Below are 27,850 nucleotides of genomic sequence, written 5' to 3'. Positions count from 1 at the left end.
ACAGGGTAGTAACAATTCATGGAGGCTTTGCTGTAGGCTTCATATTTCTGGTGATATCTTACACTGGCTTATCCTCCTCAATACAATTATTAAATGTTGGACTTTCTTAAAACTTGGTCCTAGGCCCCTCTTCTCTTCTTGCTGTATGCTCTTGCCCAACCCTCTCTCTTTCTTAATCATACATACCCATGGTTAGTTTATCTCCTATATAAAGCTGGCCCCCCAATTTATATCTCCAGTTCATATTTTTTCTTAGCTCCAAAACTTTATATCTGTTTGGTTGGCTCAATGACACCCCAAAACCCAAATATTCATGTATCCAAAATTAAACATTTGATTTTCCCCTCCCAAACCTGGTTCCCTCTAGTGTTCTTTATATCTTAGTGATTAATACTCCTCTCCAACCAACTAGGAAAGCTAGAAGTCTTAGAGTAATCCCAGACATCCTCCTCTTTCTCACCCCTTCCATATAGAATTGATCACCAAGTCCTATCAATTTTGTCTCCTAAATATGTCTCAAATCTATTCACTTATTTTTCCACAACTATTATCCTCTGAACTACATCATTAGCCTAACTATTCTTCTTATCCCATTTCTTGCTTTCTGTAGACTGTTGTTCATGCTGTAGCCAGGGCGATCTTGCCAAAACTCAAATATGATTATATCACCCCTTCTCCTGTTTAGGTCATTTTAATAGGTTTCAAAGCCCTTTCCATTGCCTATGAGACTGTGCATGCCCATCTATGCCTAATGATGTATCAACATCGGCTTCAACCTCATTATCTGGGCAAACCTGCTTTTCAGATTCATTTATAGCTTTGGCTTTGATATTTAAAGACTGAATAGCCAAATATCTTCTTCAGCATTGAATTACTTCGCTTTTGCTGCAGCAGCCAATGACCCTCCGTTTTCAGTGGTTTGCAACAACAAACATTTTCTTTTCATCTCACATGAAGGCTAATGGCTAGCTACAACTTTGCTGGCCTTGGCTGGATTCAGGTAGCATCATGAATCTTCTAATTCAGGGACTGAAGATGAAAGAACTCCCACTCTCTTGGGCACATGTTTCTACTTTTGGAAATCAAAAGTTCAAGAGAGACAGAGCCAAACCATGAGAGGGTATTTAAATGGCTGCTCTTATGTAGGGTGTATCATGCCCATTGTATTAGTTTTCTATTGCAACATTACCACAAACTCAGTAGCTTACAACAACACATATTTATTACCTAACAGTTTCTGTGGGTCAGAAGTCTGGGCATGACTTAACTGTGTCCTCTACTTAACAGTTTCACAAAGCTGCAGTCAGAGTGTCAACCAGGCTGCAATCTCATCTGAACGCTTGACTGTGGAAGAATCCACTTCCAAGCTCACTCATATTGTTAGCAGATACATTTTCTTGTGACTGTAGAGCTGAGGGCACTGCTTTCTGACTATCAGCTGAAGATTACCTTCAGATCCTAAAGGCCACCCTCACCTCCTAGTGGCTGCCTGCAGTTCCTAGATGCTGCTCAGAGTTCCTAGAAGCCTTGCCACAGTTTCTTATAATATGACAACATGGCTGCTTACTTCATCAAGCTAGTAAGGAGAGTCTCTAAAGTGAGTCTGATAGTAAGACTATATCTTATAGAATGTAATATAATCACAAATTAGACATTTTATCACCTTTGCCATATTCTGTCGCTTAGAAGCACATCACAGGTCCCATCACACTCAAGGGGAGAGGATTGTACCAGGGCATGAATACCAGGAGGTGAGGAACATGGAGACCATCCTAGAGTCTGCACATCACATCTACTTACATTCTATTGACTAAAGCAAATCACTGACTAGCCAGTCCTAAGGACAATTGGATAGTAAGGTATACTCTACCTATAGGGTGGGGAAGAAATGAATAATTTTTAACAAATAATGCAATCTACCAAAACCATTATTTCTGACATTCTTAAACTTGTGCATGATCAATGATCAGGTGATCACTTAGGCTACTGCATAATAATGACAGTAATATGAATAATGGAAGTCATTTGGAGTTATTAATATTTTAATATTCACTTTAAAACATAGTTAAGCATTCTAGATAAAACTGGAGAGAAAATCTCTTACGTTCTATATATTTTAGTTCTATCAATCCATTGAAAAATAAATGTATATTCTTGCAAGAATAAAATACAATAATGCTGGTTATAAGAACTGTTAAATTTATCTCCATAAAACTTAACTTCCAGATAGTTAAATATGGAAGTAGATTGGTAGTTAATATAAATTATGAGAGCACACGCTCACTAAATAACCTTAGGGAGATTGTTATATCAATTTTGAGACAGTCTTTTAAAACTTTAAATAATAGAGATTCAAGTATATTATCATTTTAAACTACAGACTTGGTTGAGGTGTTAGCATTCACAACAGTAACCAAAATAACCTTTACGTGCATATTAAATTTTAGTTAATCATTTCATGATTCCTTTAGGAAAAAAAATCTTATGTGGGAATTTTTCACATCTTATGAGGATGACTTAAAACCAATGTGTCTACTTTGTCAATCCAAATTTTTCAAGGAAGAAAAATCTCCAAAATGGAGGTTAAGAGAATCTTTCCAAAGGAAGTAACAATTCAGTTAAAACCTGAAAGAGTTAGCTAGGCAAAAGTGAAGTGAAGAAGGAGAGGGAACAATCCAGGTAGAGGGAGTGACATATGGGAGACCAAGAATGCTGAATACAAGTGAAAGGGGTTGAAGTGCTGAGGAGGTGTATTCCTTTACTAGGCTGCCACAACTAAATGGCTTAAAATGACTCACATTTACTATCTCATAGTTTTTCATGTCAAGGCACAGTTTAGCTGGGTCCTCTTAAGACTGCAATCAAGGTCTTGGTCAGGGCTGGGCTCTCATTTAGAGGCTTGACTGGGGAAGGGTCCACTTCCAAGCTCACTCCAGTTCTCAGCAGTTCCTTTCCTTGTGGCTTTAAGACTTATGGCAGGCTGCGGCCGGCTGCAGTGGCTCACACCTGTAATCCCAGCACTTTGGGAGGCCGAGGCGGGCGGATCACGAGGTCAGGAGATTGAGACCATCCTGGCTAACACAGTGAAACCCCATCTCTACTAAAAATACAAAAAAATTAGCCAGGCATGGTGGCAGACACCTGTAGTCCCAGCTACTCGGGAGGCTGAGGCAGGAGAATGGCGTGAACCAGGGAGGTGGAGCTTGCAGTGATCCGAGATCGCACCACTGCACTCCAGCCTGGGTGACAAAGTGAGACTCCATCTCAAAAAAACAAACAAACAAAAAAAGACTTACGGCAGGCTGCTTTTTCCAAACCAGCAATGGAGAGAGAAAGACTCTAAAATTAGCTAGCAAGATGGAGTCATGTATTATAATCACAGGAGTGACATCCCATCACCTTTGCCATATTCTATTATTTAGAATCAAGCCACGCTGCCCGCTTAAACACTCAAGGGGAGGGGATTATACAGGGGTGTGAATACCAGGAGGTGGGGATCAGAAAGACCACCTGAAAAATTGTCCCCCACAGAGAGGCAAAGTAGTATAAGATAGGTGGTAGAGGTTCACTTAATCTGCAGTTTAGCCAAATGATGCTTGGCTAGGTGTGGGGGTTCAGTCAGGATGGTGGGAGAAATTGTAAAATTATAGGAAATAAACACAAACCCTCTTGGAAGGCCTGGGAGTTTGCATGGTTTCAGTAAAGTGTTTGGCTGAAGGCAGCTGAATTCTCTTAAAAACTTAGGGCATAGATACATAGGAATGTGGAGGAGTTTATCTAAATAACTTGTTTACTCATGTGGTCCTAAAACTAATCTTTGATCATTCAAGGGCAGGATGGCTCTCTCAGGGAGAAGGCTACCAGGTTAATTACCCTCTAATGGTGTTGACTCAAAGCCTTTGTCATTTAATGTGTGCTAAATAAATGCCAGTAGCGCCAGCAAGTCAGGGCCGCAGCTGCAACTCTTTACACCACCCTCCTTGGTGTCTATAAGTGGCCCAGACCCTCAACCAGACTGATAGGCAAAATATCTGTGTCAGTATACATTATTCATCCATCGTTAAGTCAAAGTCTGCAGGACACACCCCCAGAACTAGGTATCAAAATCAATATTAAGCAAAAACTAAGGCCAAATCCAAAAATCCTCATTATATATTGAAATTCTAGTATACAGGCATAAATTTGAAATATGTCAAAATATTAATCATAGCAAATTTATTATTAAAATGTTAGTAGCCAATTTTTAAAACTTTATTATTAAAATCTGGGAACAAAATTCCCAAGTGCTATCATGCTGCCTACCACACTGTTGATCTTTCCTTCATAGCATTTTTACATCCACAACTCTATATTTACTTGTATGAATAGCTGATTAATATTTGAATCCTGTGCTAGGTTGTAATCTCCAAGAGAGCACGAGCCTGTGTCCAGTTTTGCTCACAGTAGCACTTTTGGTGGAATAGGGTTTTTGGCTCCCATATTCCCTTTGATCCTACCCATCCTCACCCAGGAGACTTTAGCATCATTAAATTGCATCAAAGTTATTCTATCAATGGTATTCAGGAAATGACAAGAGAAGGGTTTGGAACAAGAGGCTTAACTTTAAATTTTTTTAATAATTGTGAAAATTTGGAAACAACCTAAATGTCCAACAGTAAGAGAATTGGGTGTTTTTGTGTTTGTTTGTTTGTTTGAGGTGGGGTCTTACTCTGTGGCCCAGACTGGAGTGCACTGCAGCTTCAAACTCCTGGGCTCAAGCGATCCTCCTGCCTCAGCCTTCCAGTGTGTTAGGATTACAGGCATGAGGCACTGTGCCTGGCACTGGAATTGTTACATATACCATGGTATATTCAATCTATACAGGGAGAATGGATGCTACTTCTTTCTTTATTTAGTGGTTACCTTGTCCAGGTTAAAGAAAACAAGAGAGGCTGTTGCCCAAGCAGTACTACATGCACATCCTAATAATAAGGTAGCAAAAAATTAATTCAAACATGTTTGTGTTCAAACTCTAATTCTACCAATCTTGGATGACCAAATGGAGGTCTACCTATCCTAAAAAAGATTTGTCTAAAGCAGTGGTTCTCAAAGTGTGGTCCTTGAAGCAACAATGGCAGCATCATCTGGGAACATGTTAGAAATACAAGTTAAGTCCCACCCCAGACCTACTAAATCAGCAGATACGGGATCCAGGCCCAGCACTCTGTTTTAACAAGCCCTCTAGCTGATTCTGATGTACACTCAAGTTGGTGACCCAAGACCCTTGGTTATTTTTGCCTCTGACCACAAGGTGGCAACCTTTGTCTAAAGTCCTATGAGTTATCCAATGGTTACGGTAGGTGTAATCTTGTCTAGCCACTGAACTGTCCAAAGGCAGTAAGTAGTGATGTGATATGGGGATGTGAGGGAGAAGTGAGAGATGGGAGAGGAAGAAAAGAGATGAAAGGAAGAATGAGGACTGGAGGAGGCTTTATCTCTGCTTTGAATACAGCAAGTAAACTACAGTGAGGAGGTGGGACAATGTTAGGGGTGCTGGTTGTTTATCCTCTAACAATGCAGCTCATTCTGGGTATAAAACAATGTGAAGTAATATTGGGGAGTTTGTGAGCAGCCAATTTCACCTATGCTTTTTATCCTTGTAATCCCTAGACACCACCCAAAGGCAAGCACCTCCTCACACTATCACCTATCCTCTTCCTACTCTCATAATATAATCATGAATTCCTTCCCCAGCTATCTTCCATCACAGAATCCCCTCTTTTTAACCCTTTCCACAATTCTCCCTGGTGCCCTGTTGCACAGTAAAATAAGCTCAGCCTATGAAAATATACAGAAATGTTGTCCCTCATATTTGAACATTTCCTGCACATCTGTAATTGAGACCTGGCACTCCAGTGAAGATTCTATTTCCCGTACAGCCCTCTCCAATTAAAATTGTTAATTTTCTCATTCCCCATAAATTATAGGGTTTTATCAAAAGGATAGATGGGAGGAAAATCCAAAGACAGAAGTCTTAAAGGAGGATAAACTTTTCTCAGCTCTGGTAATGGTATCCATGCAGACATGTCACCCAACACCTTAACTTCTCAGTTCTGTTGAATGCCTCAATTCTATTTCGCTTCAACCACTGTCACCCAAGACACACGGTGGATGTTTTCAACATTTAGAGAAAATCCACATTGTGAATCATTTTTGAATCATTTGTCTTTTTCTTCTTTCCTATTTTCTACAAAATAGAATGAATTTTCTTTTTCTGGTTTACAAGTTATACCTGCCATTTTGGTTCTTACTGTAGTTGCCCTTAACTAACAAACACCCATGTTAACTATATTAGTTTCTTAAATTTATCAGTATCTACATTTTTCTCTTAACATTACAAGTACTTGAAAATGTTCTCATGTCCTTTGAGTCTCACCACACTTTCCCCATCACTTTGATAATGTTTAAAAATATCTGTTCTGAGTTACTATGGATATACACTTTTTCTTCTTTCTGCTCAGTATTTAGTTATCAAGTCAGCAATAAACTAGACTACCAGTGTATACTTGCCCTTACTCCCCATGTCTCTTGCAGCATCTCCTGTATTTTTTTCCTTTCTAATTTGGAGACCTCCTCCAAAATTGTCTTCGATGAGGGTTTTTGTGTGACAAACCTTCTGAGACAGTGTATGCCACAGAATATCTTTATTACTATGCTACATTTAAATTTAAAAACGGGCTGGGCACAGTGGCTCATGCCTGTAATTCCAGCACTTTGGGAGGCCAAGGCAGGTGGTGGATCACTTGAGGTCAGGGGTTCAACACCAGCTTGGCCAACATGGTGAAACCCTGTCTCTACTAAAAATACAAAAATTAGCCAGGTGCGGTGGCTCACTCCTGTAACCCCAGCACTTTGGGAGGCTGAGGTGGGTGGATCACGAGGTCAGGAGATGGAGACCATCTTGGCTAACACGGTGAAACCCTGTCTCTACCAAAGATACAAGAAAATAGCTGGGCCTGGTGGCACACGCTTGTAGTCCCAGGTACTCGAGAGTCTGAGGCAGGAGAATCGCTTGAACCTGGGAGGTGGAGGTGGCAATGAGCGGAGATCATGCCACTGTACTCTACCCTGTGCAAAAGGGCGAGACTCCGTCTCAAAAAATTTATGAAAATAAATAATATATTAATTTAAAAATGACTGAATATAAAAGTATAGGTTCAAAGTCATTTTAAACATTATAGGTCCAGTCCTTTAAAAATGTTAGTTGTCTTCTTGTATTCAATGTTGCTAAAAGTCTGTTGTCAATTTAATTCCTTTCTTTGTAGAGGACTTGATTTTTCTCTCTGAAAACTTTGAGAAGTTTATGTTTAACTTCTGTGATTGTGTGTGTGCGTGTATGTGTGCATGCACTTTACCTTCTCTGTATTAGTCTATGTCAGCCTTATTGTGTTTGAAGAGTGAGGAAAGAAGAGCCCCAGGTAGCGCAGAACATGTTAATAATTCCCATTTGCTGCCACTCTATAAGTAACTGCTATGATCAAGGCTTCATCTTAAAACCTGTTTCAAAGAAGCAGTGCTGGGAGGTATCAGTATCCCAGGTTGTAATCCTTCAACTTTGAGGATGTGAAAAGGGTGGAGGAGTGAATGAACAATGAAGCAGGGGAGTCCCTATCTGTTTTCAACAGCCTCCCACTCAACCAAGCAGGGCTCTTTTGCTGCCCTGATATACTCTGATATACCCTCCATACACTGGTAACTGTGGTTGGAGATAATTCTGCTGATTTCTGTAGTGAAGGGTACATAAGGTAGGTAGGCAATTGGAGGAGAGACAAGAACAAAGTTTTTAAAGCTTTCCTTAAATTTATTCTCTCACTGCTGCCTCCAACTACCCTTTATTTCAGGCTACAAAAGAAAACCACCCAGCTATGCAGATTGAAGCCACTACAAAGAGATGGCTTGTTTTCTCAGCTGGACCCTCAACATCACTCAGCCATCATTTTACTTGTCAGTTCCCTCTCCCATTCTTTCAGTGCCTATTAAAATCTCCAGTTGTATTCCTCAAACCTCTCCAATTCCTCTTACTTTCAGCAGTTGGCTGTTTCTTTTGCACAACTTCAGAGGCACCCTGTCATATGTGAATAACAGTTCTAAAATAAAACATACAATAATGAGAATTACAAATCTAGTGTTATGCTAGACTGCAGCCCTGCAAGGGCTTTAAGTCTTACTTTAAAGGAAAATGAAGACAACAAAATGACAAAAAAGAAAATTATAGGCTAATCTCTATATCCAGTGAAAATATTTCTCAGGATAGAAGTGGAAATCAAGACATTCTCAGACAAAGGAAAACTAAGAGAATTTGTCACCAATATACCTTTGCTATGGCTAAAGTAAGTTCTTGAAGCATAAAAAAATGATAAAAGAATGAATTTGGGGACATAAGGAAAGAAGAAAGAACAGTGGAAGAGTTAAAATATGGGTAAATGCAATAGACTTTCCTTCTCCACTTAAGTTTTCTAAATTACATTTGATAGTTTAAATAAAAATTATAATATTGTCTGATGTGGTTCTTAATGTATACAGAGGAAATATTTGAGAAAAGTATATTATAAATGGGGGAAAGAATAGAAATTTAAGGGGATATGCGATTTGTATACCTCACTCAAACCGCTAAAATGTCTGTAGACGTTGATAAGTTATGTATGTATAACGTAATGCCTACAACAACCACCAAAAAAATTTATATGAAAAGCTACACTCAAGAACACTACAGATGAATCAAAACCAATTTTTAAAAAATATCGAAGTAATCCAAAGGAAAAATAAAACAGAAATGAAAAGCAGAGGGAACAAACAGAACACACACACACACATACACACACACAACAAAATGGAAGACTTAAATCCTGACACATATAGTTCCATTAAAATGTAAATGGTCTAGGGACTTTGATCCAGACAAGAGGACATAAACTGATCTCTTTCTGCTTCTCTTTGCTAAGTATAACTGTAACATAACACAAGAAGCAACCATAGGAGGACTCTGAAAGGTGGAAAGAGGAAGATGGACTGGCTGGGGACCCCAGTACTGGAAGAACAACATAGCAGTTGTGTGTCTTACCACCCCTCATCCAGCAACAGAAGGCAATTAGGCCTGGCATCTTCTGACCCTGACATATCAGATAAAGACTACTCAGGCAGGCTCATGCCTTCTCCAGATCAGATGGGAGTCCTGCTAATTACTCCAGTTAGGCCCAGTGGCACTGGTGATCAAGTAGGAGCTCCAGTAATGATAAGTGACCAGAGAAAGTGCATTTCATTCTTATGGGCCAGAGAGTTTCTTTTCTCACCTAGAGACACCCAGTGGCCCCAGTGGCACAAACAGGGTGACCCCACCACAGCAAGTGGTCCTGCCTGGAAAGTGTATTTTGTACTCTATGGATTGGAAACTCTATTCGCCCACCTAAAGACACTGGAAGGCCTAGCGCCACTGAAGGGGTGATTCCTCCACAAAAAGTGACCAAATACAGGAATACAAGGCAGTGTTTTCCTTTTTATATAAAATGTCCAGGAAAAGACAATGAAAGCAGGTTTCCTGGGATTGAGGATTCATGGAACTGGGGGTAGGGGAAAATGTTCTAAAACTGGATTTGATGGTTTCATAACTCTATAAATTTACTAGAAATTATTTAAATAGGTAAATTTTATGGAATGTAAATTATACCTCAATCAAACTGTTTCTTAAAATGACTCACAGCTAACTAGGAGTAGAAGGAACCTCCTTAATCTAATAAAGTATATCTACAACTAACATCATACTTAATATGCAAGATTGAATACTTTTTCTTTAAGACTATGGAAAAGACAAGCATTTCTATTCTCACCACTCCTATTTAATATCATATTGGAAATCTTACCTAGTGCAATAACACAAGAAAAAGAAATAAAAAGCATACAGAATATAAAAGAAGGAATAAAACTCTCTATTTATACACAACAAAATTGTCTCGTGGAAAATTCCATGGAATCTACAAAAGAACTATTAAAACTAATAAATGAGTTTATCAAGGTCTCTGAATAAAAGGTCAATATACAAAAATTAATTACATTTCTATATACTAGCAATGAAAAATTAGAAATCAAAAGATTTTTTTTTAAAGTACAATTTTCAATTGTACCGGAAAAAATGAAATACTTAAGTAGAAAACTAACAAAATTGTTCAAGATACGTATACTAAAAGCTATGAAACATATAGGAAAGATACGAAAAACTAAATAAATGGAGATATGAGCCATGTTCATATATTGGAAGACTCAATATTGTTAAGATATTAATTATCCCAAAATTGATCTATAAATTCAATGCAAACTCAATTAAAATCCCAGCAGGAATTTTTTTCTAGATATTAACCAGGTGATTCTTAAATTAATATTGAAAGGCAAAGGAACTAGGAGATCCAAAATAATTTTCAAAAAGAATAAAGTTGGAGGACTCATAGTATCTTATTTCAAGACTTACTATTAACTGTATCAACACAGTGTGGTATTTGGAGGAATTACTGTATTGGATGTTAAGGCTTATTATTCAGCTATAAAAAATCAAGGTAATTATTGTATTGGCAGAAGAATAGACACATAGATCAACTGAAAAAATACAGACCAAGAAGTAGTTCAACACAAATAGAGTCAACTGATTTTTGACAAAAATTCAAAGGAAACTTAAGAGAAAAGGTAGTCTTTCAACAAATGGTGCTGGAATATTTGGACATCCATATATTTTTTAAATGAACCCGAATTATTTTTACACAAAAATAAACTCAAAATGGTTCCTAAGGCTAAATTTAAAATGTAAAATTTATAATATTTTGAGAAGAAAAAATAGAATATCTGTGACCTTAGGTTAGACCAAGAGTTCTTAGATACCACACTGAAAGCATGTTATAAGAGAAAAAATATGATAAATTGGGCCTCATCAAAATTAAAAACTTCTTCCCTGTGAAAGACAACATTAAGACAATGAAAAGACAGGATACATAAAATATTTGCAAAACTCATATTTGATAAAGGACTTGTATCCAAACATATAAAGAACTCTTAAAACTCATCAATAAGAAAACAAATGACTCAATTTAAAAATGAACAAAAGATCTTAACAGACAAATCATCATAGAAGATATACAGATGACAAGTAAGCATAAGAAAAGATGCTCAACATCATATGTCATCAGGGAATTTCAAATTAAAATGACAATGAGATTATTTATACAAAAATAAACTCAAAATAGTTCACTGCACACCTTTTAGAATGGCTAAAATCCAGAACACTGACAGCACCAAATGCTGGCAAGGATGTGGAACAACAGGAATTCTCATTCGTTGCTGTTGGGAATGCAAAATGATACAGCTACTTTGGAAGACAGTTTGGTAGTTTCTTACAATGATAAAAATAGTCTTGCCATACGATCCAGCAATCTTGTTCCTAGGTACTAGCCAACTGACTTGAAAATTTATGTCCACCACTCTAACATCACAATTAAAAGAACTAGAGAGGCAAGAGCAAACACATTCAAAAGCTAGCAGAAGGCAAGAAATAACTAAGATCAGAGCAGAACTGAAGGAGATAGAGACACAAAAAACCCTCCAAAAAATCAATGAATCCAGGAGTTGGTTTTTTGAAAAGATCAACAAAATTGACAGACCGCTAGCAAGGCTAATAAAGAAGAAAAGAGAGAGGAATCAAATAGATGCAATAAAAAATGATGAAGGGGATATCACCACCGACCCCACAGAAATACTAACTACCATCAGAGAATACTATAAACGCCTCTACGCAAATCAACTAGAAAATCTAGAAGAAATGGATAATTTCCTGGACACTTACACTCTCCCAAGACTAAACCAGGAAGAAGTTGAATCCCTGAATAGACCAATAGCAGGCTCTGAAATTGAGGCAACAATTAATAGCCTACCCACCAAAAAAAGTCCAGGACCAGATGGATTCACAGCTGAATTCTACCAGAGGTACAAGGAGGAGCTGGTACCATTCCTTCTGAAACTATTCCAATCAATAGAAAAAGAGGGAATCCTCCCTAACTCATTTTATGAGGCCAACATCATCCTGATACCAAAGCCTGGCAGAGACACAACAAAAAAAGAGAATTTTAGACCAATATCCCTGATGAACATCGATGCAAAAATTCTCAATAAAATACTGGCAAACCGGATTCAGCAGCACATCCAAAAGCTTATCCACCATGATCAAGTGGGCTTCATCCCTGGGATGCAAGGCTGGTTCAACATTCGCAAATCAATCAACGTAATCCAGCATATAAACAGAACCAAAGACAAGAACCACATGATTGTCTCAATAGATGCAGAAAAGGCTTTTGACAAAATTCAACAGCCCTTCATGCTAAAAACGCTCAATAAATTCGGTATTGATGGAACGTACCTCAAAATAATAAGAGCTATTTATGACAAACCCACAGCTAATATCATACTGAATGGGCAAAAACTGGAAAAATTCCCTTTGAAAACTGGCACGAGACAGGGATGCCCTCTCTCACCACTCCTATTCAACATAGTGTTGGAAGTTCTGGCTAGGGCAATCAGGCAAGAGAAAGAAATCAAGGGTATCCAGTTAGGAAAAGAAGAAGTCAAATTGTCCCTGTTTGCAGATGACATGATTGTATATTTAGAAAACCCCATTGTCTCAGCCCAAAATCTCCTTAAGCTGATAAGCAACTTCAGCAAAGTCTCAGGATACAAAATTAATGTGCAAAAATCACAAGCATTCTTATACACCAGTAACAGACAAGCAGAGAGCCAAATCAGGAATGAACTTCCATTCACAATTGCTTCAAAGAGAATAAAATACCTAGGAATCCAGCTTACAAGGGATGTAAAGGACCTCTTCAAGGAGAACTACAAACCACTGCTCAGTGAAATCAAAGAAGACACAAACAAATGGAAGAACATACCATGCTCATGGATAGGAAGAATCAATATCGTGAAAATGGCCATACTCCCCAAGGTTATTTATAGATTCAATGCCATCCCCATCAAGCTACCAATGAGTTTCTTCACAGAATTGGAAAAAACTGCTTTAAAGTTCATATGGAACCAAAAAAGAGCCCGCATTGCCAAGACAATCCTAAGTCAAAAGGACAAAGCTGGAGGCGTCACGCTACCTGACTTCAAACTATACTACAAGGCTACAGTAACCAAAACAGCATGGTACTGGTACCAAAACAGAGATATAGACCAATGGAGCAGAACAGAGTCCTCAGAAATAATACCGCACATCTACAGCCATCTGATCTTTGACAAACCTGAGAGAAACAAGAAATGGGGAAAGGATTCCCTATTTAATAAATGGTGCTGGGAAAATTGGCTAGCCATAAGTACAAAGCTGAAACTGGATCCTTTCCTTACCCCTTATACTAAGATTAATTCAAGATGGATTAGAGACTTAAATGTTAGAACTAATACCATAAAAACCCTAGAAGAAAACCTAGGTAGTACCATTCAGGACATAGGCATGGGCAAGGACTTCATGTCTAAAACACCAAAAGCAACGGCAGCAAAAGCAAAAATTGACAAATGGGATCTAATTAAACTAAAGAGCTTTTGCACAGCAAAAGAAACTACCATCAGAGTGAACAGGCAACCTACAGAATGGGAGAAAATTTTTGCAACCTACTCATCTGACAAAGGGCTAATATCCAGAATCTACAAAGAACTCAAACAAATATACGAGAAAAAAACAAACAACCCCATCAAAAAGTGGGGAAAGGATATGAACAGACATTTCTCAAAAGAAGATATTCATACAGCCAACAGACACATGAAAAAATGCTCATCGTCACTCGCCATCAGAGAAATGCAAATCAAAACCACAATGAGATACCATCTCACACCAGTTAGAATGGCAATCACTAAAAAATCAGGAAACAACAGTTGTTGGAGAGGATGTGGAGAAATAGGAACACTTTTACACTGTTGGTGGGATTGTAAACTAGTTCAACCATTATGGAAAACAGTATGGCAATTCCTCAAGGATCTAGAACTAGATGTACCATATGACCCAGCCATCCCACTACTGGGTATATACCCAAAGGATTATAAATTATTCTACTACAAAGACACATGCACACGTATGTTTATTGCGGCACTATTCACAATAGCAAAGACTTGGAATCAACCCAAATGTCCATCTGTGACAGACTGGATTAAGAAAATGTGGCGCATATACACCATGGAATACTATGCAGCCATAAAAAAGGATGAGTTTGCGTCCTTTGTAGGGACATGGATGCAGCTGGAAACCATCATTCTTAGCAAACTATCACAAGAAGAGAAAACCAAACACCGCATGTTCTCACTCATAGGTGGGAACTGAACAATGAGATCACTTGGACTCGGGAAGGGGAACATCACGCACTGGGGCCTATCATGGGGAGGGGGGAGTTGGGAGGAGGGAGGGATTGCATTGGGGAGTTATACATGATATAAATGATGAATTGATGGGTGCTGACGAGTTGATGGGTGCAGCACACCAACATGGCATAAGTATACATATGTAACAAACCTGCACGTTATGCACATGTACCCTAGAACTTAAAGTATAATAAAAAAAAAAAGAAAGAAAATTTATGTCCACACAAATATCTCAATGCAAATGTTTATAGCAGTTTTATTCCTACTTACAAAAAACTGGAAGCAACCAAGATGTCACTCAAGGCGAATGGATAAACAAACTGTAGTGCATTTATACTATGGAACACTATTTAGCAATTAAAAGGTATGAGATACCATGCAATAACATGGATGAATCTTAAATGCATATGCTAAGTTTAAAAAGCCAGTCAGAGAAAACTATATACTACACATTTATACGACATTCTGGAAAAGGGAAAACTGTAGAGACTGAAAACAGTTGGGTGGTTTTCAGGGGTTTGGGGAGGAGAAAAGGTTAATTAGGTGAATCACAGGAGATTTATGTACCGTATAAATATATTATATATGGTACTGTACTGATGGATTCATAACACTACCCTTTTGACAAAATTCACAGAACTTTACAACATAAAGAGTAAACTTAATGTATACAAATTTTAAAACTCAACTGGGAAGTTAGGGATCCTAGGATGGCATGTAGACTGTAACAAAATAATATAACTGTATTACAAATATATGGCACAATTTAACCGAAGTGTTGGGGAAAAGGAAGTCGTGACCTCAGTAACTTTGAATATGGCCGAAAACTGCAAAGCTAAAGACCACGGGAACTATACATAAGCACTTTACCACAAGTCGTTTTTTTCACAGGGGCACAGGTTAACAATTCTGGAACCACTGTACATGTACACCAGGATTGAATAAATAAGTGGATGGTGGCAAACAGGTTTCTCACTGTTGGAGTGAGATATTACAGATAAGCAAGAGAGAAAGGCTAGAATGAACCATGTAGTATTGCTATTAGTGTCCGCGACATCAGTATGAATTCATGTTTAGCTTAGCATAGAAACTGATATAGAAAGAATTGTGTGTATCCATGGTTAGTATACATACATGTATTTCCTAGCTCCGTGAGAGGGCCTAGAAACAATGACACTGTAGTAGCAATAGGCACACCTAGAACCCAGATATTAGTCTTAAGAATCATTTTCCAATAAAAGGAACCAAGGCTCCTTGGAGAAATGGCTGATTCTAGGACTGGGACAGGAAAGACATAAGACAAGCCTGGAGCATCTCGTAGTTCCAAAAAATAAGGAAGTGCTCAAAAAAGTCACAGTGATAGGGGCATGCTAAAGGGACACACATACCAACTGAAAGAGTTAAATGACCAAAGCTGGAACAATTTGAGCAACAAAATAAAGTAATATTGGTCTATAAGCCAAAGTATAAAATAAATATCCATAAGTCTATAGTGATAAAAATGACCAAATAAACAAATGGGGGAAGACATCTTTTATGCATAAGAATTCAAAATAATTTCTGCAGATACTCCACCCCTAAGGAGATGGAACATCACTCTCCACTTAAGTATGGGTTGTGCATAGAGACTTCTTTCCAAAGAGCATGATATAAAAAGGAGTAAAAAAGAATAACTTTATAGTAGAGAAACCTGCAAACACTAACTTTAGCCAAGTGATCAAGGTTAACATCAACTGTGAAAGATTGTGTTGACAGTATGTACTCTTGATATGATGTTATGAGAATGGCACTTTACCTTTGTGGTCTTCTGTAGAAACCTGTAACTCTAGTGTAGTCATTAGAAAAGTACTGGACAAATCTCAGTTGAGGGGCATTCTATAAAATACCTGACCAGTGCTCCTCAAAACTGTCAAAATCATCAAAAACAAGAGAAACTGTCAGAGCCAAGAGGAGCCTACAGAGAAATGATGACAAAATGTAATGTGGTTTCCTAGATGGGATCCTGGAACAGGAGAAGCACAATCAGTAAAAACTAAGGAAATCTGAATAAATTACAGACTTAAAAAAATGTGTCAATATTGGCTCAATAATTGTAACAAATATACCTTATTAATTTAAAATATTAATAATAGGCAAAACTGGGTGTGGGGGATATGGTAATTTTCTGTACCATTTTTGTAACTTGTCTGTAAATCTAAAACTATTCTAAAAGTAAAGCTTATTTAAAATGTAAAGGTGCTTGGCAAAGTGCAAAACTTCTCAATATTATTAGACATTAGGGAAATGCAAGTTAAAACCACATTAAGATAACACTATACCACTATTAGAATGGCTAAAACTTTTTTTAAAAGCTGACAATACCAAGTGCTGACAAGGATGCAGAGCAACTGGAACTCTTCTAAATTGTTAGTGGGGATGAAAAATGGTACAGTAACTTTGAAAAACAATTTGGCAATTACTTTTTTTTTTTGTTATTGTACTTTAAGTTTTGGGATACATGTGCAGAATGTGCAGGTTTGTTACATAGGTATAAATGTGCCATGGTGATTTGCTGCACCCATCAACCCATCATCTACATTGGGTATTTCTCCTAATGCTATTCCTCCCCTACCCCTCCCCACCCCCGGACAGGCCCTGGTGTGTGACGTTCCCCTCCCTATGTCCATGTGTTCTCATTGTTCAACTCCCAGTTATGAGTGAGAACACGTGGTGTTTGGTTTTCTGTTTCTGTGTTAGTTTGCCTAGAATGATGGTTTCTAGCTTCATCTATGTCCCTGCAAAGGACATGAACTCATTTGTTTTTATGGCTGCATAGTATTCCATGGTGTGTATGTGCCACATTTTCTTTATCCAGTCTATCAATGATGGGCATTTGGGTTGGTTCCAAGTCTTTGCTATTGTGAATAGTGCTGCAATAAACATAAGTATGCATGTGTCTTTATAGTAGAATGATTTATAATCCTTTGGGTATGTATCCAGTAATAAGATTGCTAGGTCAAATGGTATTTCTGGTTCTAGATCCTTGAGGAATCGCCACAATTGCCAACAATGGTTGAACTAATTTACACTCACACCAACAGTGTAAAAGCATTCCTATTTCTCCACATCCTTTCCAGCATCTGTTGTTTCCTGACTTTTTAATGATTGCCATTCTAACTGGCATGAGATGGTATCTCATTGTGGTTTTGATTTGCATTTCTCTAATGGCCAGTAATGATGAGCTTTTCTTCATATGCTTGTTGGCCGCATAAATGTTTTCTTTGAGAAGTGTCTGTTCATATCCTTTGCCCCCTTTTTTTCTTATAAATTTGTTTAAGTTCTTTGTAGATTCTGGATATTAGCCCTTTGTCAGATGGATAGATTGCAAAAATTTTCTCCCATTATGTAGGTTGCCTGTTCACTCTGATGGTAGTTTCTTTTGCTGTGCAGAAGCTCTTTCATTTAATTAGATCCTGTTTGTCAATTTTGGCTTTTGTTTCCATTGCTTTTGGTGTTTTAGTCATGAAGTCTTTGCCCATGGCTATGTCCTGAATGGTATTGCCTAGGTTTTCTTCTAGGGTTTTTGTGGTTTTAGGTCTTACATTTAAGCCTTTAATCCATCTTGAGTTAATTTTTGTATAAGGTGTAAGGAAGGGGTCCAGTTCCAGTTTTCTGCATATGGCTAGCCAGTTTTCCCAACACCATTTATTAAATAGGGAATCCTTTTTCCATTGCTTGTTTTTGTCAGGTTTGTCAAAGATCAGATGGTTGTAGATATGTGGCATTATTTCTGAGGCCTCTGTTCTGTTCCATTGGTCTATATATCTGTTTTGGTACCAGTACCTTGCTGTTTTGGTTACTGTAGCCTTGTAGTATAGTTTGAAGTCAGGTAGCATGAATTACGAGTAAATCTGCAATAATTATTTATTTTAAAGTTAAATATATACTTACCATGTGACCCCATAATTCCACTTCTGGGTAACTACCCAAGTTAAATGAAAACCTATGTTCACACAAAAGTCTGTGTATAAATGTTTGTTGCAGATTTATTTGTAATTGTCCCAACCTGGAAAGCAGCCCAAATATCCCTCAAATGATGAATGGTACATCATTCATCATTTGAACAGTAGTACAGCCATATAATGAAATACTACTCATCAATGAAAAAGAAAGAATTATCGATACATAAACAACTTGGATGAATCTCAAATGAATTACACTAAATGAAAGAAGTGAAACTCAAAAGACTACAGACTATGATTCCATGTATATGATGTTCTGGAAGAGGCAAAATTCTAGGAATAGAGAACAGATCAGTTAGTGACAGAGGTTAAGGGTTGCTGGGGAAGGCAATACTATGCATTTGTCAAAACTCATAGAACTTTACACCAAAAAGAGTAACTTTTACTGTATCCAAATTAAAAATAAAACCTAAAACTTGCTTACATATCTATATTCCATCAGCAAACAGTTAGAAAAAAAATTCTTAAAAGCCACTCTTTCAAAAAATATTGAAGACCTAACATCAATCTAACAAAAGATGTGCAATAACACTTTGGGGAATATTATGAAAATTAATTGAGAGGCATAATGAAGATCTTTATAAAGGAGAGATATGCCATATTCATGAATTGGATCACTCAATGCAATGTGGAAGAAAGAAGATTTTTTTCTAATAAGTGGTGCTGGAACAATGGGGCATCCATATGGGAGACAAAATTAGATTTGAACACTACTTCACATCAACACCAGGTAGATTATAGACCTAAAATTGAGTAGCAAGCCTATAAAGCTGCAGAAGATAATATAGAAGAATATTTTCATAACCTTGGAGTGAGAAGAAAATATTTGCAAAACATATAAAAACATTTGCATCCTATAAAGGACTCATATCCAGAATATACATATATATAAATCTTACACACCAATAGGAGACAAACAGCCCAATAGAAAAATAAGGAAAAGACTTGAAAAGTCACCTCACAAAAGAGAAAATCCAAATGATGAATAAACTTAAAAATACACCGACTTATATATGTCTACATTTAAAAGTATGACAAACGGCAAACATAGGAGAGGATGTGGATCAAAAATAACCTTCATACACTATTGGTGGGAATGTAAATTGATACAAGCACTTTGTAAAACAGTTTGGCATTATTGATTAAATTTAAAGATATGCTTATGCTATGACACAGCAGGTATATCATGGGTAATAAAGAGAACAGAAATGTGTGTACATATACACCAAACGATATGTAGCTTTATTCATAACAGCCAAAAGCTAGATACAATCCAAATTTCCTTCAATGTTGCATGACAATTTTTTCTGTATTCATATAATATACTACTATACAGCAGTGAAAATAAAGATATTACAGTACATAAAACAACATGGATGAATCCCACAAACGTAATCTTGCACAAGAGAAGTCAGGTACAAAAAAAGACATAGTATGCTACTGAAGTCTTAAATTTCAAAACGGACAAAATTTTACTGTAGTGTTTAGAGATGCACACCTAGGTGATAAAGGTATAAAGAAATGCTAGGAGGTGATTACCACAAAAGTCACATTACGGTTAACCTTTTATCAGGGTGGAAGGGTACGTGATAGAAAGAGACACTGGTAGAGGGCTTTCCTGGGTGCTGACATTGTTTTATTTCTTGAGCGATGGTTACATATGTGTATTTATTTTGTGATCATTCATGAAGCTATACACTCATGATGTATATACCTTTCTGTATGACACTTACATCTCACAATTTAAAAAATCCCTCAGAAGAAAAAATGGAGGCTGTTGGACATAAAAAGTCTCTCAGCTTGCCACCCCTTTGCTGGCCTCTGCGTGTACACCCATCCTTGCATTTTCCCCCCTACCCTCAAACATAAGGGTTCTCTTCTGTCTCCTCTGAGCCCTTTCACCACCAATTATTCTCTTTCTCCAACATCTTCAACTTGTTTTATTCCACTGCTTCGTCCTATCAATACGCTGAAACGATCTAGTCTGGGCAATTTTTCTTTTTTTCTTCTTTTCCCCATATCTCCTCACCTTCTTCTTTTACAGTTAAACTTTAAGAGATAAATGTGCACACACACTACCTCCATTTCACTCTTCAATCAGTTGAAATCTGGTTTCCATACTTCCTCTCACTGCCTCCCACCCTCTTTAAGTTCATTGATGATCTCCTTTCTCATTGTTAAAGCCAGTGGTCAAGTTTCAGGTGTCATCTTTGTGGCCCTTTCTCTTGTATTTGATACTAGTTATCAAATTCTTTGAAATGCTCACCATTGGCTTCCACAATACTCCTTTCCTGGATTTCCTTTTGCTACTATTAGTACTGCCACTAAGAAGAAGAAATATGTCTTATAGCTAACAATGACAGTTTTTTCTGTTTTTGGCAACATTCTAAGTACTTACATATAGTAACTTGTTTAAACATCATATAACCCCATACAATAGATACCATTGCTATCATACTCATTTTACATGTAAAGAAATAGAGGCAGCAAAAAGGTCACCAAGAAAAGTGGCAGAGGTGGGATTTGAACCTAGGCAGTCTAGATCCAAAATTTGTTCTCTTAACTTCCACCTCTTTTGCCTGCACACCACTGAGAACTCTTTCCTGTTTATTCTTATACTGCTGGTGTTCCCTGGAGTTTATCTTCAACCTCCTCTGCTTTTCTCACTCTACAAGGTCTCCTTAGATAATCTCCTCTACTCTCATGATGTAAAAGACCATCTACATGCCAGTGACTCCCAAATCCACACCTACCACCCTGACCTCTCTGCTAAGTTCCAGACTATCATCATGGGCATGTGACCTGTGCAGTCTCACAGGGCCCCATGCCTAGAAGGGCCTTGCACCTGGTTTAATGTGCTGCTGTAGCTGCCTTGAAATTTCTTTATAATTTTTGAAAAAGTGGCCAAAATGTCACCTGTACCCCAATAACTTATGGAAAAATAAAGTAAATATAAATATAAAAATAAATCTTTCATCCATCTTGAGTTAATTTTTGTGTATGGTGAAAGGTAGGGGGTTCAGTTTCATTCTTCTGCATATGGCTAGCCAGTTTCAAATAAAATTTTTATGTACATGGCAGGGTGACATACTACTAATTTAATGCCCAAATACCTTGCTCTTTATATTTTCAGTGAAGTGGATTAATAAACAAAGGCACCAGGAGGTTTGGGGCAGGTCCTAGGTTGTAGCATATTTAACAAGCTCTTGGGTGATCGTGATACACACTGAAGTTTCATATAAGCTCATCATGGGGATGGGGCTGAGTTGCCAAGATAGAGCAGTGGGGAGTTGGTAAGTTGTACAGCTTCCCTCAGGGGAAGAAACAAACTAGAACCACCAGTTTTCTAGTTCTGCTTCTGTTCATACAGAACACGGTGGTGGTGACAGGCCTGGGATGGTGGGTAGCTCTGGGAAGACTTGGTTATTAGGCAAGCCTGAAGTGCCCCAGTGAAAGTCTCCATTGCAGAACTCAGCATAGAGGGAGTTTAGCAGGGAATTGCAAAGTTCACCTTTGAATGAATGGACCACACCAGCCTAGAAGAGGAGCAATGAGACTTTTGTTGCCACAGCCTAATAACCACGACCTTTGCTCTTTTCTTCCCGTACTGCCTAAACCCCAAGATTCGGGTATAATCAAATGAAAATGAAAGAATCTCACAAAGCAATTGATATTGGACTTCTAGCCAACTCTGCTGAGTGAGAGCTCATATAGGATTTATTTGTTTTCTAATTGAATCCACATAGACTTTAGTGCACTTTTAAAAATGGATATACATGGCAGTTTATTTCTAATAATTGGTAAGTCTAATATATGGAGTTAAAAGCCAACATTGTTCTAGCTTTTAAATGCACTGATTCTGAAGCTGCAGTAAGTCCTGCAATTAAACTTCAGGTTCCACACCTCAAAATTGCCCCGAAATGTAACTTTCAAAAATATGTATATACTAACAGAGCTTATGTTTTACAAATTTATGCCAACGCTAGCACTTACATAAAACAAAGCAAAGCCATAGTTCACAGTAAAATACTATTTTCTCTATTTCGTGAATCAGAGAATTGATTTTATTTTAATTAAGCACTTAAAATGTAGATTAATTTTTAATTAAATTTTGATTTGAGATATAGATTCATATAGAGTTGCAAGAAATAATACAGAGCATGGGCGCTTATTCAGTTTCCCCCAGTGGGAAATAGTACAGTATCACAGCCATGATATTGACATTGATACAATCCACTGATCTCATTCAGATTTCCCTGGTATTACTCCTTTCTATGTATGTATAAGTGTGTGTGTGTATTTAGCTCTATACAATTTAATACATATGTAAGTTTGTTTATCCTCCACAATAGTCAAGATATAGAACAGTTCCATCCCACAGGATCTCTCATTTTGCCCTTTTATAACCACATACATTTCCCTCTCCTGAACCAAAACTCTAAATCCTGACAACCACTAAATTGTTCTCAGGTTCAATGATTTTTGTCATTTCAACAATTTTATATAAATGGAATCATACAGTACATAACCTTTTGAAATTGGTTTATTTCACTCAGCATAATTACTTGGGTGTGTTTTTTCCCATTAATATATTTTTGAGTTTGCATTTGGTTCTTTTTTATATAGTTTCTATTTCTTTGCTGAAATTTTCATTTTTTAATTTATTTCTACCATGTTCATAATTGCCCATTGAGGCATTTTTATGCTGACTGCTTTAAAACTTTTATCAGATAATTCCAGCATATGATTCATCTCCATATTGGCATCATTTGGTTATCTTTTCTCATTCAACTTATTTTCCTGGTTCTTGGTATGACAGGTGATTTTTAAATATATTCTACAAAATATCCACACTTTTGTTATTGAGTTAGGAAAGTCTGAGAGTCCTACGTCAATCTTCTATTTTAGGAAGTCTCCTTGTTTAGGTTTAGCATGCAAGTCCTGGCCTACTCTTGTGTGCTGTGGTTCTAATGACAGTTTAATTTTCAGAGCTTTTACTGTGTTTTCATCTGCTTGGTTTACGTGGTGTCTTTGAGGCTTTCACTGGTCTGTGCTGATTCAGCCTGTGGAGGCAGAAGGTGCTTCCCCAGGCTAGGTTGTTATGATGCCTCTAGGTGGGAAAAGGGAGTCTCCAGGAAGAAGGGTTCCTGCAACTGGCCATATGTTGTGCAGGATCCACTCTCCCTACCCCAAGGGCAACCTGGCTTGTCTCTGTGGGAGAGGATCTTCTCGGGCCCAAGGACACAAAGAAGCTTCCAGGCTGGGTCACTTGTTCTGAAGGGATTCTTCTTAGAGGTGACCTGCTAACCACCAACTACAGTAGGGAAGGGAGTCTCCAGGCCCACAGGAACAAAAAGGTTTATTATCAGAATTTATAGTTGTACCTAGAGGAGAGGAGCAATGAGAAACGAGTCTATGTATGTCATCTTACCTGAACTAGAAGACCTCTCTGTTTTTTTCTGTTGGTTAAGATGTCTTAGTATTGAACTAATTTCTTTCCCTTTCTAAATTGTATAGGGCATTTTAAAAATATATCGTTTTTGTTTTACATTTAAGAAACTTATCATCTGTAATTTCTATAGCCAACTGGATCATTCACCAATAACTTAACTGGAACAGTCACTGGTGTTTTATGCAATGTCATTACTTTAAACAAAACCTGTTTCTTAAAGTACGACATAACTACAGAAAAAAATGAACAAATCTTAGACTTTTATGTGATGTTGTATTTTTTTTTTTACCACAATAAATAAAACACAAAAATAGAATATCAGGAGACAAAGCAGCCAAATTCTGGAAGACACCAATAGTGCCTCCAGACCCTCAGGCTAGTAGAGGTCACTGGGGCAAATTCTCAGCATATAGGCCCTGTGTCTTCAGCTATTTTTTCTCTCCTAGAGTCAGGAAAACAGTTCTTGATGTTTCCTCATCTATGAAGAAATAATAAAGAAATGTGGAATTCATTGTACCTTAAGCATTGTGGAGCCAAAGCATAGCTGCTCTAGTTGAAGTTAAGATAGCATTAACAACCCTGCCCTTTTCACTGGACTTTTCACTGCACAGTCTTCCTGTCATCAGGGCCCTTGTGCAAATTAAGTAAAATAAAATAGGCAAAAGGCCTGCTACATGGCAGATGTTTTTTAAAAGTTTATTGAATATAGAGATAAAATGAGAGAGTAATACAGATTGACTCATATTATAAACACACACTGCTGACAAGAGATAATGCTCCTTTTTTCTGCCAGGGAAGAACAGACAAGAAGTGGGACTTACTTTGTGTGCCAAGCACCATGAAAAATGATTTATAAATGAGATCTCATTTAACCTCCTACACTTAATGCTAAGAAAGGTATCTATTAATTTTCCACTTGAGAGATGAGAAAACTGAAGCTAAGAAAGGTTAGGCAACTTGCCCACTGACACACAGTAAAAAAAAAAAAAAAAAAAAAAAAAAAAAAAAAAAGTGCTAAAACTAGGATTTGAATATTAACCCTCTAGCCCAGATATAAAGTCAAGCCTGTTCAGAGAATAAAGCTCAAACCCTTGTTCTTGGAGTGCAATAATCCAATTCAGGCAGATCTTTCTGGCCTTTTCTCTCCTCACTTCCCCGCCTTGTATGTTTTTCTGTAGTAACTGAATACTCCCTTCTTCACTCCTCCCCCAAGCCAACCATTACATCTTTACACCCTGCTGCTTCTCACTTCTGTGCATTGTTCCTACTGTCCTCAGCCTGACATCATCTTTTCCTCCCTCTCCCTTTTACATGACCAGTCACCTTTTCTTGGAAATATTCCTAAATCCCCACTGTTTCTGTCTCCATAACCTGCCCCCTCCATACACTCCCACTATACCCTGTGCTTATTTATACTGAATTGCCATTGTATATTTTCTTTTCTGTGAGATCCTTGAAGGCAAGAACCATTTCTTACTCTTTACTCGTCTCTCCATTGTGTCTAACATAATATCTGTCACATAATCATTATCCAGTAAATATTTATTGAACGAATAAATGATTGAATGAAAAAATGAATGACTTCAGATAGTGTTTATTCCTCTTCAGCCATTCATCTATCCTATTCTGAATTTTTGGAGCTGTATTCTTATGTCACCTTATTATTATTTATCTCATATATTTCTTTAACTCAAGTCACTTTTCAATATTTTAAATCAATTTAGCGTTGTTTAAGCAATGTTTGTGAAATCATGGGCTATATGTATTGTAGATAGATGTATATTTCTAATACACATCAAGATGAATACATAACTATTGACATTCAAAATGCTCACCTGTTTATCTCCTAAATCATTTTGTGTACAGCCAGTGGTACGCATACCATGGTTAAAGAAATAATGGCCTAATGTCACCGCTGTTGCTGCATTAAGCCTAGATCTGGTGAACAGAGGGTTCTCAACCCTGGCTACAGGTTATAATTATCTGGGGAGATTAAATTTTTTTTGCTAGACATTCTGATTTAATTGGTGCAGTGGAGCCAGAGCACTGATTTTTTTCAAGTTTGTCCAACGTATAGTTAAAGTTGAGAACTACTGAGTTCACTGAGAATTAAATGAAAGCACGTACAAAGCATTTGGTACACAATATATTCAAAAGAAATGTAAGTTGTTATTAATATTCTTATCATTTTATTAGGCTTTTTTATTGGTTACTGTTTCTAGTTTCCATTCCAGTAACCTATCCACATCCTGCCTTACTCTGGCAAGCCCACGCATCTCTGGCCCCAAAGACCTGGCCAGCTGTCTGAATCACGTCTGCTGCTGATGGCTTTGAACATCATCCTTTGCCCTCCTAGTAGAACGTCTGTGATGGGCCTCTGCCACTGGAACAACATGTATTCTACACACTCTGGTCGAAGGCACCCATGGCCAGGTTTGTGGGTGATTGTGAATAAGCCCCCATGCCCTGCTTCTCTGTGGAACTTGAAATGCAGCGGGTGGCCATGGCAATCACACGTTGCCTCTCTCCCCCTCCCGCTTATCCAGGGACATCAGGTTACAAGAGAACAGGCTGTTCTTCTGTCTTAGTAATGGGGTGGAGGAAGGGGGAAAGGCCAGCTGTATGCATATGAGTCGCATATGAGTTGCATATGAACCTCAGGTGAATTTGTTGTTATGGAAGTTGTTTTGCTTTTTTTTTTTCATACCATCAGCAACTGAAGCTGGGTTTGAGCCTAAGCAAGGCTGCTAACGTGGCTACTTGCTAATGATCACCCTAAAAGCAATAGTTAATGTTTATTAAACACTATGCACTGTGTTAAAGTTCTTATATATGGATGATCTTATTTAATCTCCAGAGCAACCCTTTGAGACTGGGTCTATTTTTATCATCTTTACTTTTCAGATACAAAAACGAGGCCCAGAGAGGTGAAGTGACCTGTCTCAAGGCAGCAGGAGGAGAAGTCCAAGAAATCTGGCTCCAGAGATTGTACTTTTCACCCGATCTCTAGATTTAGTCCTAGAGCTACAAGAGACCTGAGACATCACCCAATCCAACTCCCTTATGCTATCAGTAGGTGAAACTGAGAGCCAGCTAGGGAAAGGAATGTTTTTCTGAGCCATGAACATTTTTTAAGAAAATTTATTTAACAAAAAATTTTAAGCATCTACCAACAGGAGACCCTGTGCTAGGTGCTGGGAATATCCAGTGTTTCTTTAAAAGACAAAAATCCTTGCCCTCATGAAGCTTATGTTGTAGAGGGAGAGAAAGACTATAAGCAAATTAATGAAATAAATGTATTAGATGTTGATGAGTACTATAAGAAAAATGAAATGAGGAAGAGGCATAAGGAGTATGGATAACTTTAATTTTAAATAGGGTAGTCAGGGAAGATCTCACTGAAAAGGGACATATTTTGAATTAAGACCTGAAGGAGGTAAGGGGGTAAATTATTTGAATGTTTTGGGGAAGATTTTTCCAGGCAGACACAACAGTGTGGCTGGAACAGAGTGAGCATGAGGAAAAGTCGTAGGATATGATGTTGTAGAGCTAATGAGGGAACAAACCATGCAGGCATTTGTAAGTCATTGTAAGGATGTTTTTTTTTTTTTTTCATTTTGTTAAATATTTATTGATCAGCCATTTTGCAACAGACACAGTTCTAATTACTCAGGATACTGTGTTGAGTACTTGCATTTAAACTCCCAGATCTCATTTTTTTTAACCTATATACATCAAAAGTACATAGCCATCATGCCAAAAACAGTTGATACATTAAAAGGAGACATTCTCCAGACCAATGGAGACAATTCCACAAAATGTATGAGTGAACAAGGAGTCCTAGCTCTCAATTTGTTGTTCCCTGTATGTGAAATATTGGACATACCATTTAGCCTACCAAGGCCTTAACATTTAACTAGATGCTCTTTATATTTATACTTATTTAAGATCTAACTAGCTGCTCTTTAAAGCTTATAAC

At 37.6% G+C, this 27,850-nt stretch overlaps 1 protein-coding gene across 2 annotated transcripts in view; it reads left to right on the top strand.

The window, feature by feature from the left end:
• Positions 1-27,850, top strand: part of SHROOM4 (shroom family member 4) — a 289,985-nt gene that overhangs the window by 244,014 nt on the left and 18,121 nt on the right. Inside the window, exon 10 of one of the 2 annotated variants that reach the window (XR_004058383.1) lies at positions 7,881-8,165. The exons of the other annotated variant lie outside the window; for it this stretch is intronic. The gene's annotated coding sequence lies outside the window, so the exon portion shown is untranslated. Of the gene's footprint in view, positions 1-7,880; positions 8,166-27,850 lie in introns of those variants that run through there. 2 annotated transcript variants of the gene reach the window in all.

The sequence above is a fragment of the Rhinopithecus roxellana genome, chromosome 7, assembly GCF_007565055.1.
Source record: "Rhinopithecus roxellana isolate Shanxi Qingling chromosome 7, ASM756505v1, whole genome shotgun sequence".
Taxonomy (NCBI): domain Eukaryota; kingdom Metazoa; phylum Chordata; class Mammalia; order Primates; family Cercopithecidae; genus Rhinopithecus; species Rhinopithecus roxellana.
The sequence above is the reverse complement of the archived record's forward strand: the minus strand, read 5'-3'. Positions and strand labels throughout refer to the sequence as shown.